This window comes from Carassius gibelio, chromosome B17, assembly GCF_023724105.1.
Source record: "Carassius gibelio isolate Cgi1373 ecotype wild population from Czech Republic chromosome B17, carGib1.2-hapl.c, whole genome shotgun sequence".
In the NCBI taxonomy this organism is placed as follows: domain Eukaryota; kingdom Metazoa; phylum Chordata; class Actinopteri; order Cypriniformes; family Cyprinidae; genus Carassius; species Carassius gibelio.
Window position 1 is genome coordinate 5,387,433 of NC_068412.1, and position 8,097 is coordinate 5,395,529.

Below are 8,097 nucleotides of genomic sequence, written 5' to 3' on the forward strand. Positions count from 1 at the left end.
TTCTTTACATGCTTTAGCGTGTCTTCATTGAACCTCATGATTTGAAAACCATGGAAACACAATATAAGCAGGTTTGTCGAGCAGTCTGTTACAGCATTGGGTTGAGGGTGCTGGTGTTTTGCTGGTCAGAGTGTCTATAATCTAATGTCTGGTGGTGTATTTAGTGCACTTGTGTGTCTTCGCTGAGGGTTTAGTTGCATGAGATTATCCATCAGATAAACTGTGCATGCTTAGGAAATGCTACAATGACCCCGAAAAGTATTAAGTAGTGCTGTCAAACCATTAATCGCATCCAAAATAAGTATTTGTTTACATAATATATGTGTGTGTACTGTGTTTATTTATGTATATACATTTATATTCATATATCATATATAAATATATTTATTTAATATACTTATTTAAAATACTTGTATAAATATATAAACAATGTTTTTCTTAAATATATACATGTGTGTGTATTTATTTATATATAATAAATATACACAGTACACACACATGTATTATGTAAACAAATATTTTATTTTGGATGTGATTAATCGCGAGTAATCATTTGACAGCACTATTGAGAAAATTATCAAAATTGCTCAAAACTTTTCTACAATGTTTTATTTTTATTTATTTTTTGTTCCGCGACATTTAATTTGGTGTCTGAGTGATTTTTACTGGATGCATGAAGTCAGTCTATACTTACATATGTTTGTCCACTTCATTTGATAGATTGTTATAATATTATGGTATTTGCATATTAAATCAGGTTTAAAGGGAGAGTTCACCCAAAAAAAAAAAAAAAATTACAATTGTCATCATTTACTCAGCCTCTAGTTTCTTATTTCTGTTGAAAGCAACGGTTGGTGGTAGCCATTGATTTAGTATTTTTTCCATACTATGGAAGTAAATGAGAACCAACGACTGTTTGGTTACCCACATTCTCCAAAATATCTTCTTTTGCTTTCAACAGAAGGAAGAAACATATACAGCTTTGAAACAACTTGAGGGTGGAACATACACCCAAAACATAGTGAACTGGTGTAGGTAAAGACCATGGCAAGCCCATTTCCCAATGAAGATTAGTGTAAGGACAAAAACCAGCAGAAGATGGAGGAGTCGAGAGCTCAGAGACTGCAGCTCAAGGTAATGCTTGTTGACACATGCAGTCTGTGTGTGTGCTGCTTATCCGAGCTACGAGTAAACCTGGCAGATGAAGACCTCATTGTTATCATATATATATATATATATATATATATATATATATATAATGTATATTAAATGTATATATAGAAAATATGCAAGTGATGACAATTGTAATATATATATATATATATATATATATATATATATATATATATATATATATATATATATATATATATATAGAAAAAAAGAAAAAAAAAATATATAGGACTGTTTAGTTGTACTGGGTCCCTATGAAATCTGTAATCAAAAAGCATGTGTAATTAACTGATATTATGAAAATTACATAATTTAACAACAATTTATTCAATGTTTAACCATATGGACTCCATTACTAAATGTAATTAAATTTTTCCCAAGTTCCATGTTTTCCATTTTATTTTATAAAAATGTTAATAATCATTTGAAATCATAAAATATAATCACTTAAATAGTTTATTAAAATGTTTGCAATAATATTAAATGTTTTAGTTTCAGAAGCATTGCCATGTCTGTTTTCAAAGCCAGTGGTAATCAAATAAACTCATAAAACATTAATTATTTAATAAAAGTGTATTTCATTTAAAACGTATTTCCTTTTTATTTTTAGTGTCAGAAAAATTGTGAGATATTACTTTTATCATTTTATTATAATTAGAATTATTACTTTGAGAAGTACATTCTGCTATATAATATATTCCTGTCACAATTTGCTCAAGTTAAACTAAACATGTATTAATGGTGTGTTGTAGTGAATATCTCTGAGTGTGTGTCTGGTAGTTTTTCACAAATCAAATGGTGACACTAGATCACCATTCTGTCCATACACTTGTTCCACATGGGGCTCTCATCGTCTGTTATCATCAGTGCTTTGACTCCGTCATTCTCCGACTTGTGTTCTCTAACAGAAGCTGTCCAAGGTCAACAAGGAACTGGCCATGAAACTCATGGAAGAAAGTGAGCTTTCAACCAAGAAGAAGAAGAAGAAAAGGGCAATGTTTCTTTGACGCATTTCCACACTGCTGGAATATTTTAGTCAAGTGTTTTAATCCTGTTGACTCACTCACTCCTTGTCTCAGTCTGCTCTTATCTGTTTTTCTCTCAAGGCCGTAGCCAATACCCTGATGGACGACCGTTTCAAGGTGATGTTTGAGAACCATGATTACCAGGTGGATGAGCGAAGCGAGGAGTTTTGGCTGCTCAAACCCATCGTCTCTAAAGTGGGTGAAGAGAGAAACTCAGCAAGGTTGTTTAGCACGAGGAACTAGTACATTTTTTTTTCTTTCAAGAATTGAAAAAGGTATGAAATACAAATATTGTTCAAGGTATTGTATCAAAGTGATGTAACAGCTCTACTGGGGATGTGCAAATGTAAATAAAGAATAATAAAAGGACTGAAGCTTTCACCTGAAATTCAAATGAAAACAAAATATAAAAACTAAAACATAAAACCTAATCTAGGTTACTCCTTTTAGGTAATTATTTCTGAAAGATAACTTTTTATCTAACTTATTGTTACTGTAACAATGTTCGTGGGATGGAAGGAAGAGGACAAAGGGGTCGGCTGGACTGCTGAAAGGTTTTTTTATTAACAAAACAAAAAAGGTTATAAACACCCAAACGGTGACTTTTATTCTGACACGCTCAGTAGCACTTTCCTTTTCCTCTTTTTCCGGTTTCCGCTTCCGGCCTGGGTCAGCAGTCCGTCTCTCTCTCGCTTGATTCCGTCTCTCCTGGCTTTTATACTCTCTCCACGCCAATTACTAGAACAAGAAACAGGTGATGATAATTTTTGCCCAAACCACTCACTTACCGCTCGTCTCCTGATTCTCTCTCCCGCTGCAGACTTCGCTAAATCACGCCCCCCCTGCCACATACCCCCACCGCCCGACTCAGGCCGGGGAGCCATCTGGCCTGCAGCCCCCCCCCCCCCACCCCCCACCCTTTCTGGAGAGGAAATCGGCCACCGCCATCTGAACACCCGGCCTGTGGATCACCTTGAACTTAAAAGGCTGAAGAGCTAGATACCAACAAGTGATCCACGCATTGGTATCCTTCATGCGGTGGAGCCACTGCAGCAGAGCGTGGTCCGAACAGAGGGTGAACTCCCATCCCAGGAGATAATAGCGGAGGGTGAGGATGGCCCATCTGATGGCAAGGCACTCTTTCTCGATGGTGCTGTACTTAGCCTCTCTCTTTGAGAGCTTCCGGCTAATGTACAGCACCGGCCGTTCCTCCCCCTCTATCTCCTCAGGACAGCCCTCAGATGCCGCATATGCCGCTGCCAATCATTACTAAATATAATAATATAATCTAGGTAGGCAGCTGCATACACGGCATGGGGCCGTAGAATCCTATCCATGAGGTGCTGAAAGGTAGCTGGAGCCCCGAACAAGCCAAACGGAAGGGTAACAAATTGGTGTAATCGGAACGGCATTGTGAAAGCTGTCTTTTCTCTGGACAATGGAGACAAGGGGATCTGCCAATAGCCCTTTGGAAAGTCCAATTTCGAATAAAAACGAGCCGTGCCTAGCCGATCAAGCAACTCGTCAACCCACAGCATTGGATACGCGTCGAATTTCGACACAGCATTCACCTTGTAGTAATCTACACAGAATCGGACTGAGCCGTCCGTTTTCGGAACTAAAACTATCGGGCTCGCCCAGTTACTATTAGATTCTTCTATTACCCCCATGTCAAGCATAGCGCCCAATTCAGCCTGAACTACTTGTTTCTTGTGCTCAGGTAAACGATACGGCCGGCTGCGAACTACCACGCCCGACTCGGTCTCGATATGGTGCTGAAGTAGGTTAGTACGGCCCGGTAGGGGCGAGAAGACGTCTGCAAACTCTACCTGCAATCTCGTTAAATCAGTGAGGGGGACAGTGAGAGGTGATCTCCACCTGGAGCCAGGGCGAGGGATTGTGGTTTGATATTCGCCTCTGGCCCGAGATCATCCTCTCCGCCAATCACCGTTGCCAACATCACTGATTCCGCCTCATTCCATTTTTTAAGGAGGTTGAGGTGGTAGATCTGACGGGACCCGTTCCTATCGGACCGTATTACCTCATAATCGAGATCTCCGACCTGTTGTGTGACCTCAAACGGTCCCTGCCACTTAGCCATTAATTTGGAGCTCGACGTTGGGAGTAATACAAGTACCTTCTCTCCCGGTGCAAATTTGTGGCCCGGGTCTGGCGTCCATAGAGAAGCTCGAAGGGGAAAACCCCGTGGAGGCTTGTGGGACCTCTCGCACAGCGAACAACAAGGGCTCTAGCCACCTATCCCAATTTTTGGCGTCTTCGTGAACGAACTTACGCATCATGGATTTAAGTGTGTGATTAAATCGTTCGACCAGGCCGTCAGTTTGTGGGTGATAGACGCTAGTTCGAATCGATTTAATGTCCAACAATCCGTACAGTTCACTTGGCGTACGTGACATAAACGCCGTGACCTGATCGGCGAGGATTTCTTTTGGAACCCCCACCCGGGAGTTAAGACGAAACACGGCATCCGCAACACTTTTAGCAGAAATGTTGCGGAGGGCTACCGCTTCAGGATATCGTGTTGCATAATCAACTATGACTAATGCAAAGCGATGTCCTCGTGCCGATCGCTCTAATGGCTCGATGAGGTCCATGCCAATTCTATCGAAGGGGACCTGCATTAAGGGAAGAGGGCGCAAAGGCGCTTTTGGGGCGGCCGGTGGGTTTACCAACTGACATTCCGGACAAGACGCGCACCACCTGCGCACGTTGTCATGAATGCCCGGCCAAAAGAAACGGGCCATGAGGCGATTTAGTGTTGCGGCCTGTCCCAAATGGCCCGCCATAGGATTAGAATGAGCCGCCTGGAAAAGCATTTCCCTGCGGCTCTTTGGAATTAACAACTGGGTTGTATTCCATTTTGTCCGAGCGTCTTGGGTCACTCGATACAACCAGTCTTTTAAAATGGCAAAATACGGATAGGAGAGCTGGAGGGCAGGTTGGAGAGACTGGCCATCAATGGCACGGACCTGTTGAAACGCATGTTTTAACGTCTCATCCTGAGACTGCTCCAGAGGAAAGTCATCACTGTAAGGAAATATTTGCTCATTTATTCTGAGAAGAATCAAATCTAAAGATTCGAATTGCTTTCCTTGAACTGAGTCCAAATTGATTTAGTTTATACTTCATCAACGGTTCGTCCAGCGAACTTAAAATTCAGTATATCCTTAAAATCTGTTTGAGTTTACTTCATGAACAAGATAATACAAACAGAAAGAAAATGTATACGCTACAGGCTAGGTAGCACAGGATCTGGGCAAAGTTTAATCTTAAAATACACCACACAAGACAATACTTCTTTATAAATGAAACAAGAATTTATTGAGCTATTCTATAGATTATATGGATCTAAACTAAATGAACACACACACACAAACATACATACACATACACCCACAGTTGCAACGGATTTATGAGGTGAGTTAATGAAAAAATCTCTACCAAATTCACAGGCGTATCAAGAATCAATAAAAGCAGAGCCCTAGTTTATCTTTACAACTTAATAACGACATTGCACCATTTCAGCAATAGATAGAGGTTTGTTTGCCTTTACTTGTGGTTGTGCTGCTGGCCGCGGTGTCGTTTCGTCTCCTTGGCTCGCGTTGAGCTGAAAGGGGAAAGGGGGATTCGCGGTTGCGTAGATGATGTCTGGGGATGCCCTTTGCCTTGATTGGTTGGTTGACTGCCCAGCGATTTTGAGAGATTCAACAGCTCTTGCCTTGACAGTGGACAAAGTTTCTTCTGAGTCCTCTCGTTTGTGCGGCGTGAGCTTTGAAGATTCTGTCACGGAAAGTTGAAGCTCTTTATGACTTGCAAGCACGCTGATGGCTAGGAGCCTGGGTTGAAAAGGCGCAAGCAAGCATGGTTTCGCTGTCACAAAGTTTCAACGGAGTGGTTTTGAGTTCTGGATGGCAAGAACGCTAGCAGCGTGTTGGTAGTTCAAGCCATGGCCTAGATGGAAGAGCAGCGTAGCGCAGCGCACCGCATTTAAGCGACACGACACACGACACCACCCTCGACAAGAGATGACGCGCTTGGAGACTAGACTAGAGACTAGACTGGAGCATTGGGGTTTTATCAAAGCAGATTTGGTCCATCCCACGGTGCGATCTCCCAATGGGATGCTGTTGCAGAGCTAAGACACACCCCGTACTGTTTCTCGATTAAACATCATGTGGCATTGTCATGTGGGATGGATCTTTGGGTTAATACCTTATAAAGTGTCATAATATGCACACAATACAGAATCTGGAAATTTCATTTGCTCCAAGTTTAGATAAATAACGTGAGCTTTCATTCAATACTAAACTTTCCATATCTTACACACATTTAATAGCACTATCTGTTAAAGTTATAAAAACCATACATAAAACATTGGTGAAAGTTGCACTGATTACCTTCTTAATGGTTGTCCTTTTGAGACAGTTTGTTGAAAAGTTCAGTTCGTAGAAAGATTCTCAAGCAAGCAGGAAGCAAAGTCATGGGATGACCCTGTATCGGTTCTTTGTATTGAGGTCCACTAATTATTAACAATTCCTGGGGCGTTTCCATACATTGGGATTATGTGATGCTGTGATACACAGGGTCCTTGTATCTAGTAAAAAGAGTTAATTAAATCAGCTCCTTTTTAGGGACTCAGGATGTCAATGTACCATTAGTTTCCTCATGAGCGGAGGCATTTTGCAACAGACCTTTCTTCTGTTGTATGATCACGTTATCAATTCGCTTAATGTTCCAATGTCCTTTAGCCATTTGTTTCCCTGACAAAAAAGGGGTCTAGACAATCTTGAGCATTGTTTACCTCAGCTAATCATTAACTGTGTTCAGATCGCAGATGGGAGGAAGTAGGCTCTTATAATTACTTTGGCTGAAGCAGCCGATTCTGCAGTTTGTGGCGTGACTGTTCACCGAGGTCCTACATCACATTCCGAGAGAATTAGTCTCCCGATTTCGTTAGGTTCCCCTGAAGCAAACCCCAGCGGCCCTGGCTCAGTTTCTCCCACCTGTACCCGCACAGTCTCCTTCCGTGCCTTATTTCCCCAAGAGGCATCCGCACATAACGACCCCAATAAAACCGTAAACACGGGCCAATTCGTTCCCAAAATTATCGGATGCCGGAGGTGGGGACTAACCGCCACCTCTACCCTATGTGTTTGTCCCCAGAATTGAATGCTAATTGGGACAACCGTATACTCCACCACATCCCCTTGTACACACCGCACCTTAACCATGCGGCTTGTATCCAATGCCCCCGGTTGAATCTGGCTTTGATGGATTGAGGTTTGGTTACATCCTGAATCCACCAAGGCCGGATATATACCCCCCTTGATACTCACGGGTATTTGGTACTCGCCAGCCTGACCGGGGGTGACCTGTGGGACATCCGGGACCCGGATCAACGTCCCCACCTCCATCGCTGGACACCGGTCCATGAAATGCTCCGGGTCCCTGCAATGCCAACAGGCCAGCCCAGACCTACCCGCCGCCCCAGTGGCAGGGAGTGGATTGGAGAATTGGCGCAGAGAGAGCGGAGAAAGGGAAGCGAAGTGGCCTTGGTCAGTCCTGTCCCGCCCCCGGGGCGGGATACGAGGAGGGCCGGGTGGACGGGACCTGGGGAGCGGGACAGGGCGAGAGAGAGAAGGGGGAGAGAGAGAAGGAGAGAGAGAGTTAGTAGGTGTTCAGTTCTCCCTTGTCCGTGATTGTATTAGCACTGAATGTCTAGGTTTATGCTGTTATTTGTATGTGCATGTTACCCTGTATGTGAATGTAACTTAATCTTCTTCGTCATCCAGTAAACTCCTCATTTTGATCACTATCCTCCTCTAGCTCTTTAGTCTTTCGTTTAGTACACACCCCATTTGTAACACTTATCTAACTA

General features: G+C 42.5%; 1 long non-coding RNA gene across 1 annotated transcript; it reads right to left on the reverse strand.

The window, feature by feature from the left end:
* Positions 1–2,403: 2,403 nt before the first annotated feature.
* LOC127976015 (uncharacterized) lies at positions 2,404–7,781 on the reverse strand. The gene is made up of 3 exons (XR_008157713.1): positions 7,556–7,781; positions 5,773–6,813; positions 2,404–2,936 (listed from the first exon to the last, which is right to left on the reverse strand). It is a non-coding gene; the product is annotated as an uncharacterized LOC127976015 (long non-coding RNA).
* Positions 7,782–8,097: the final 316 nt, after the last annotated feature.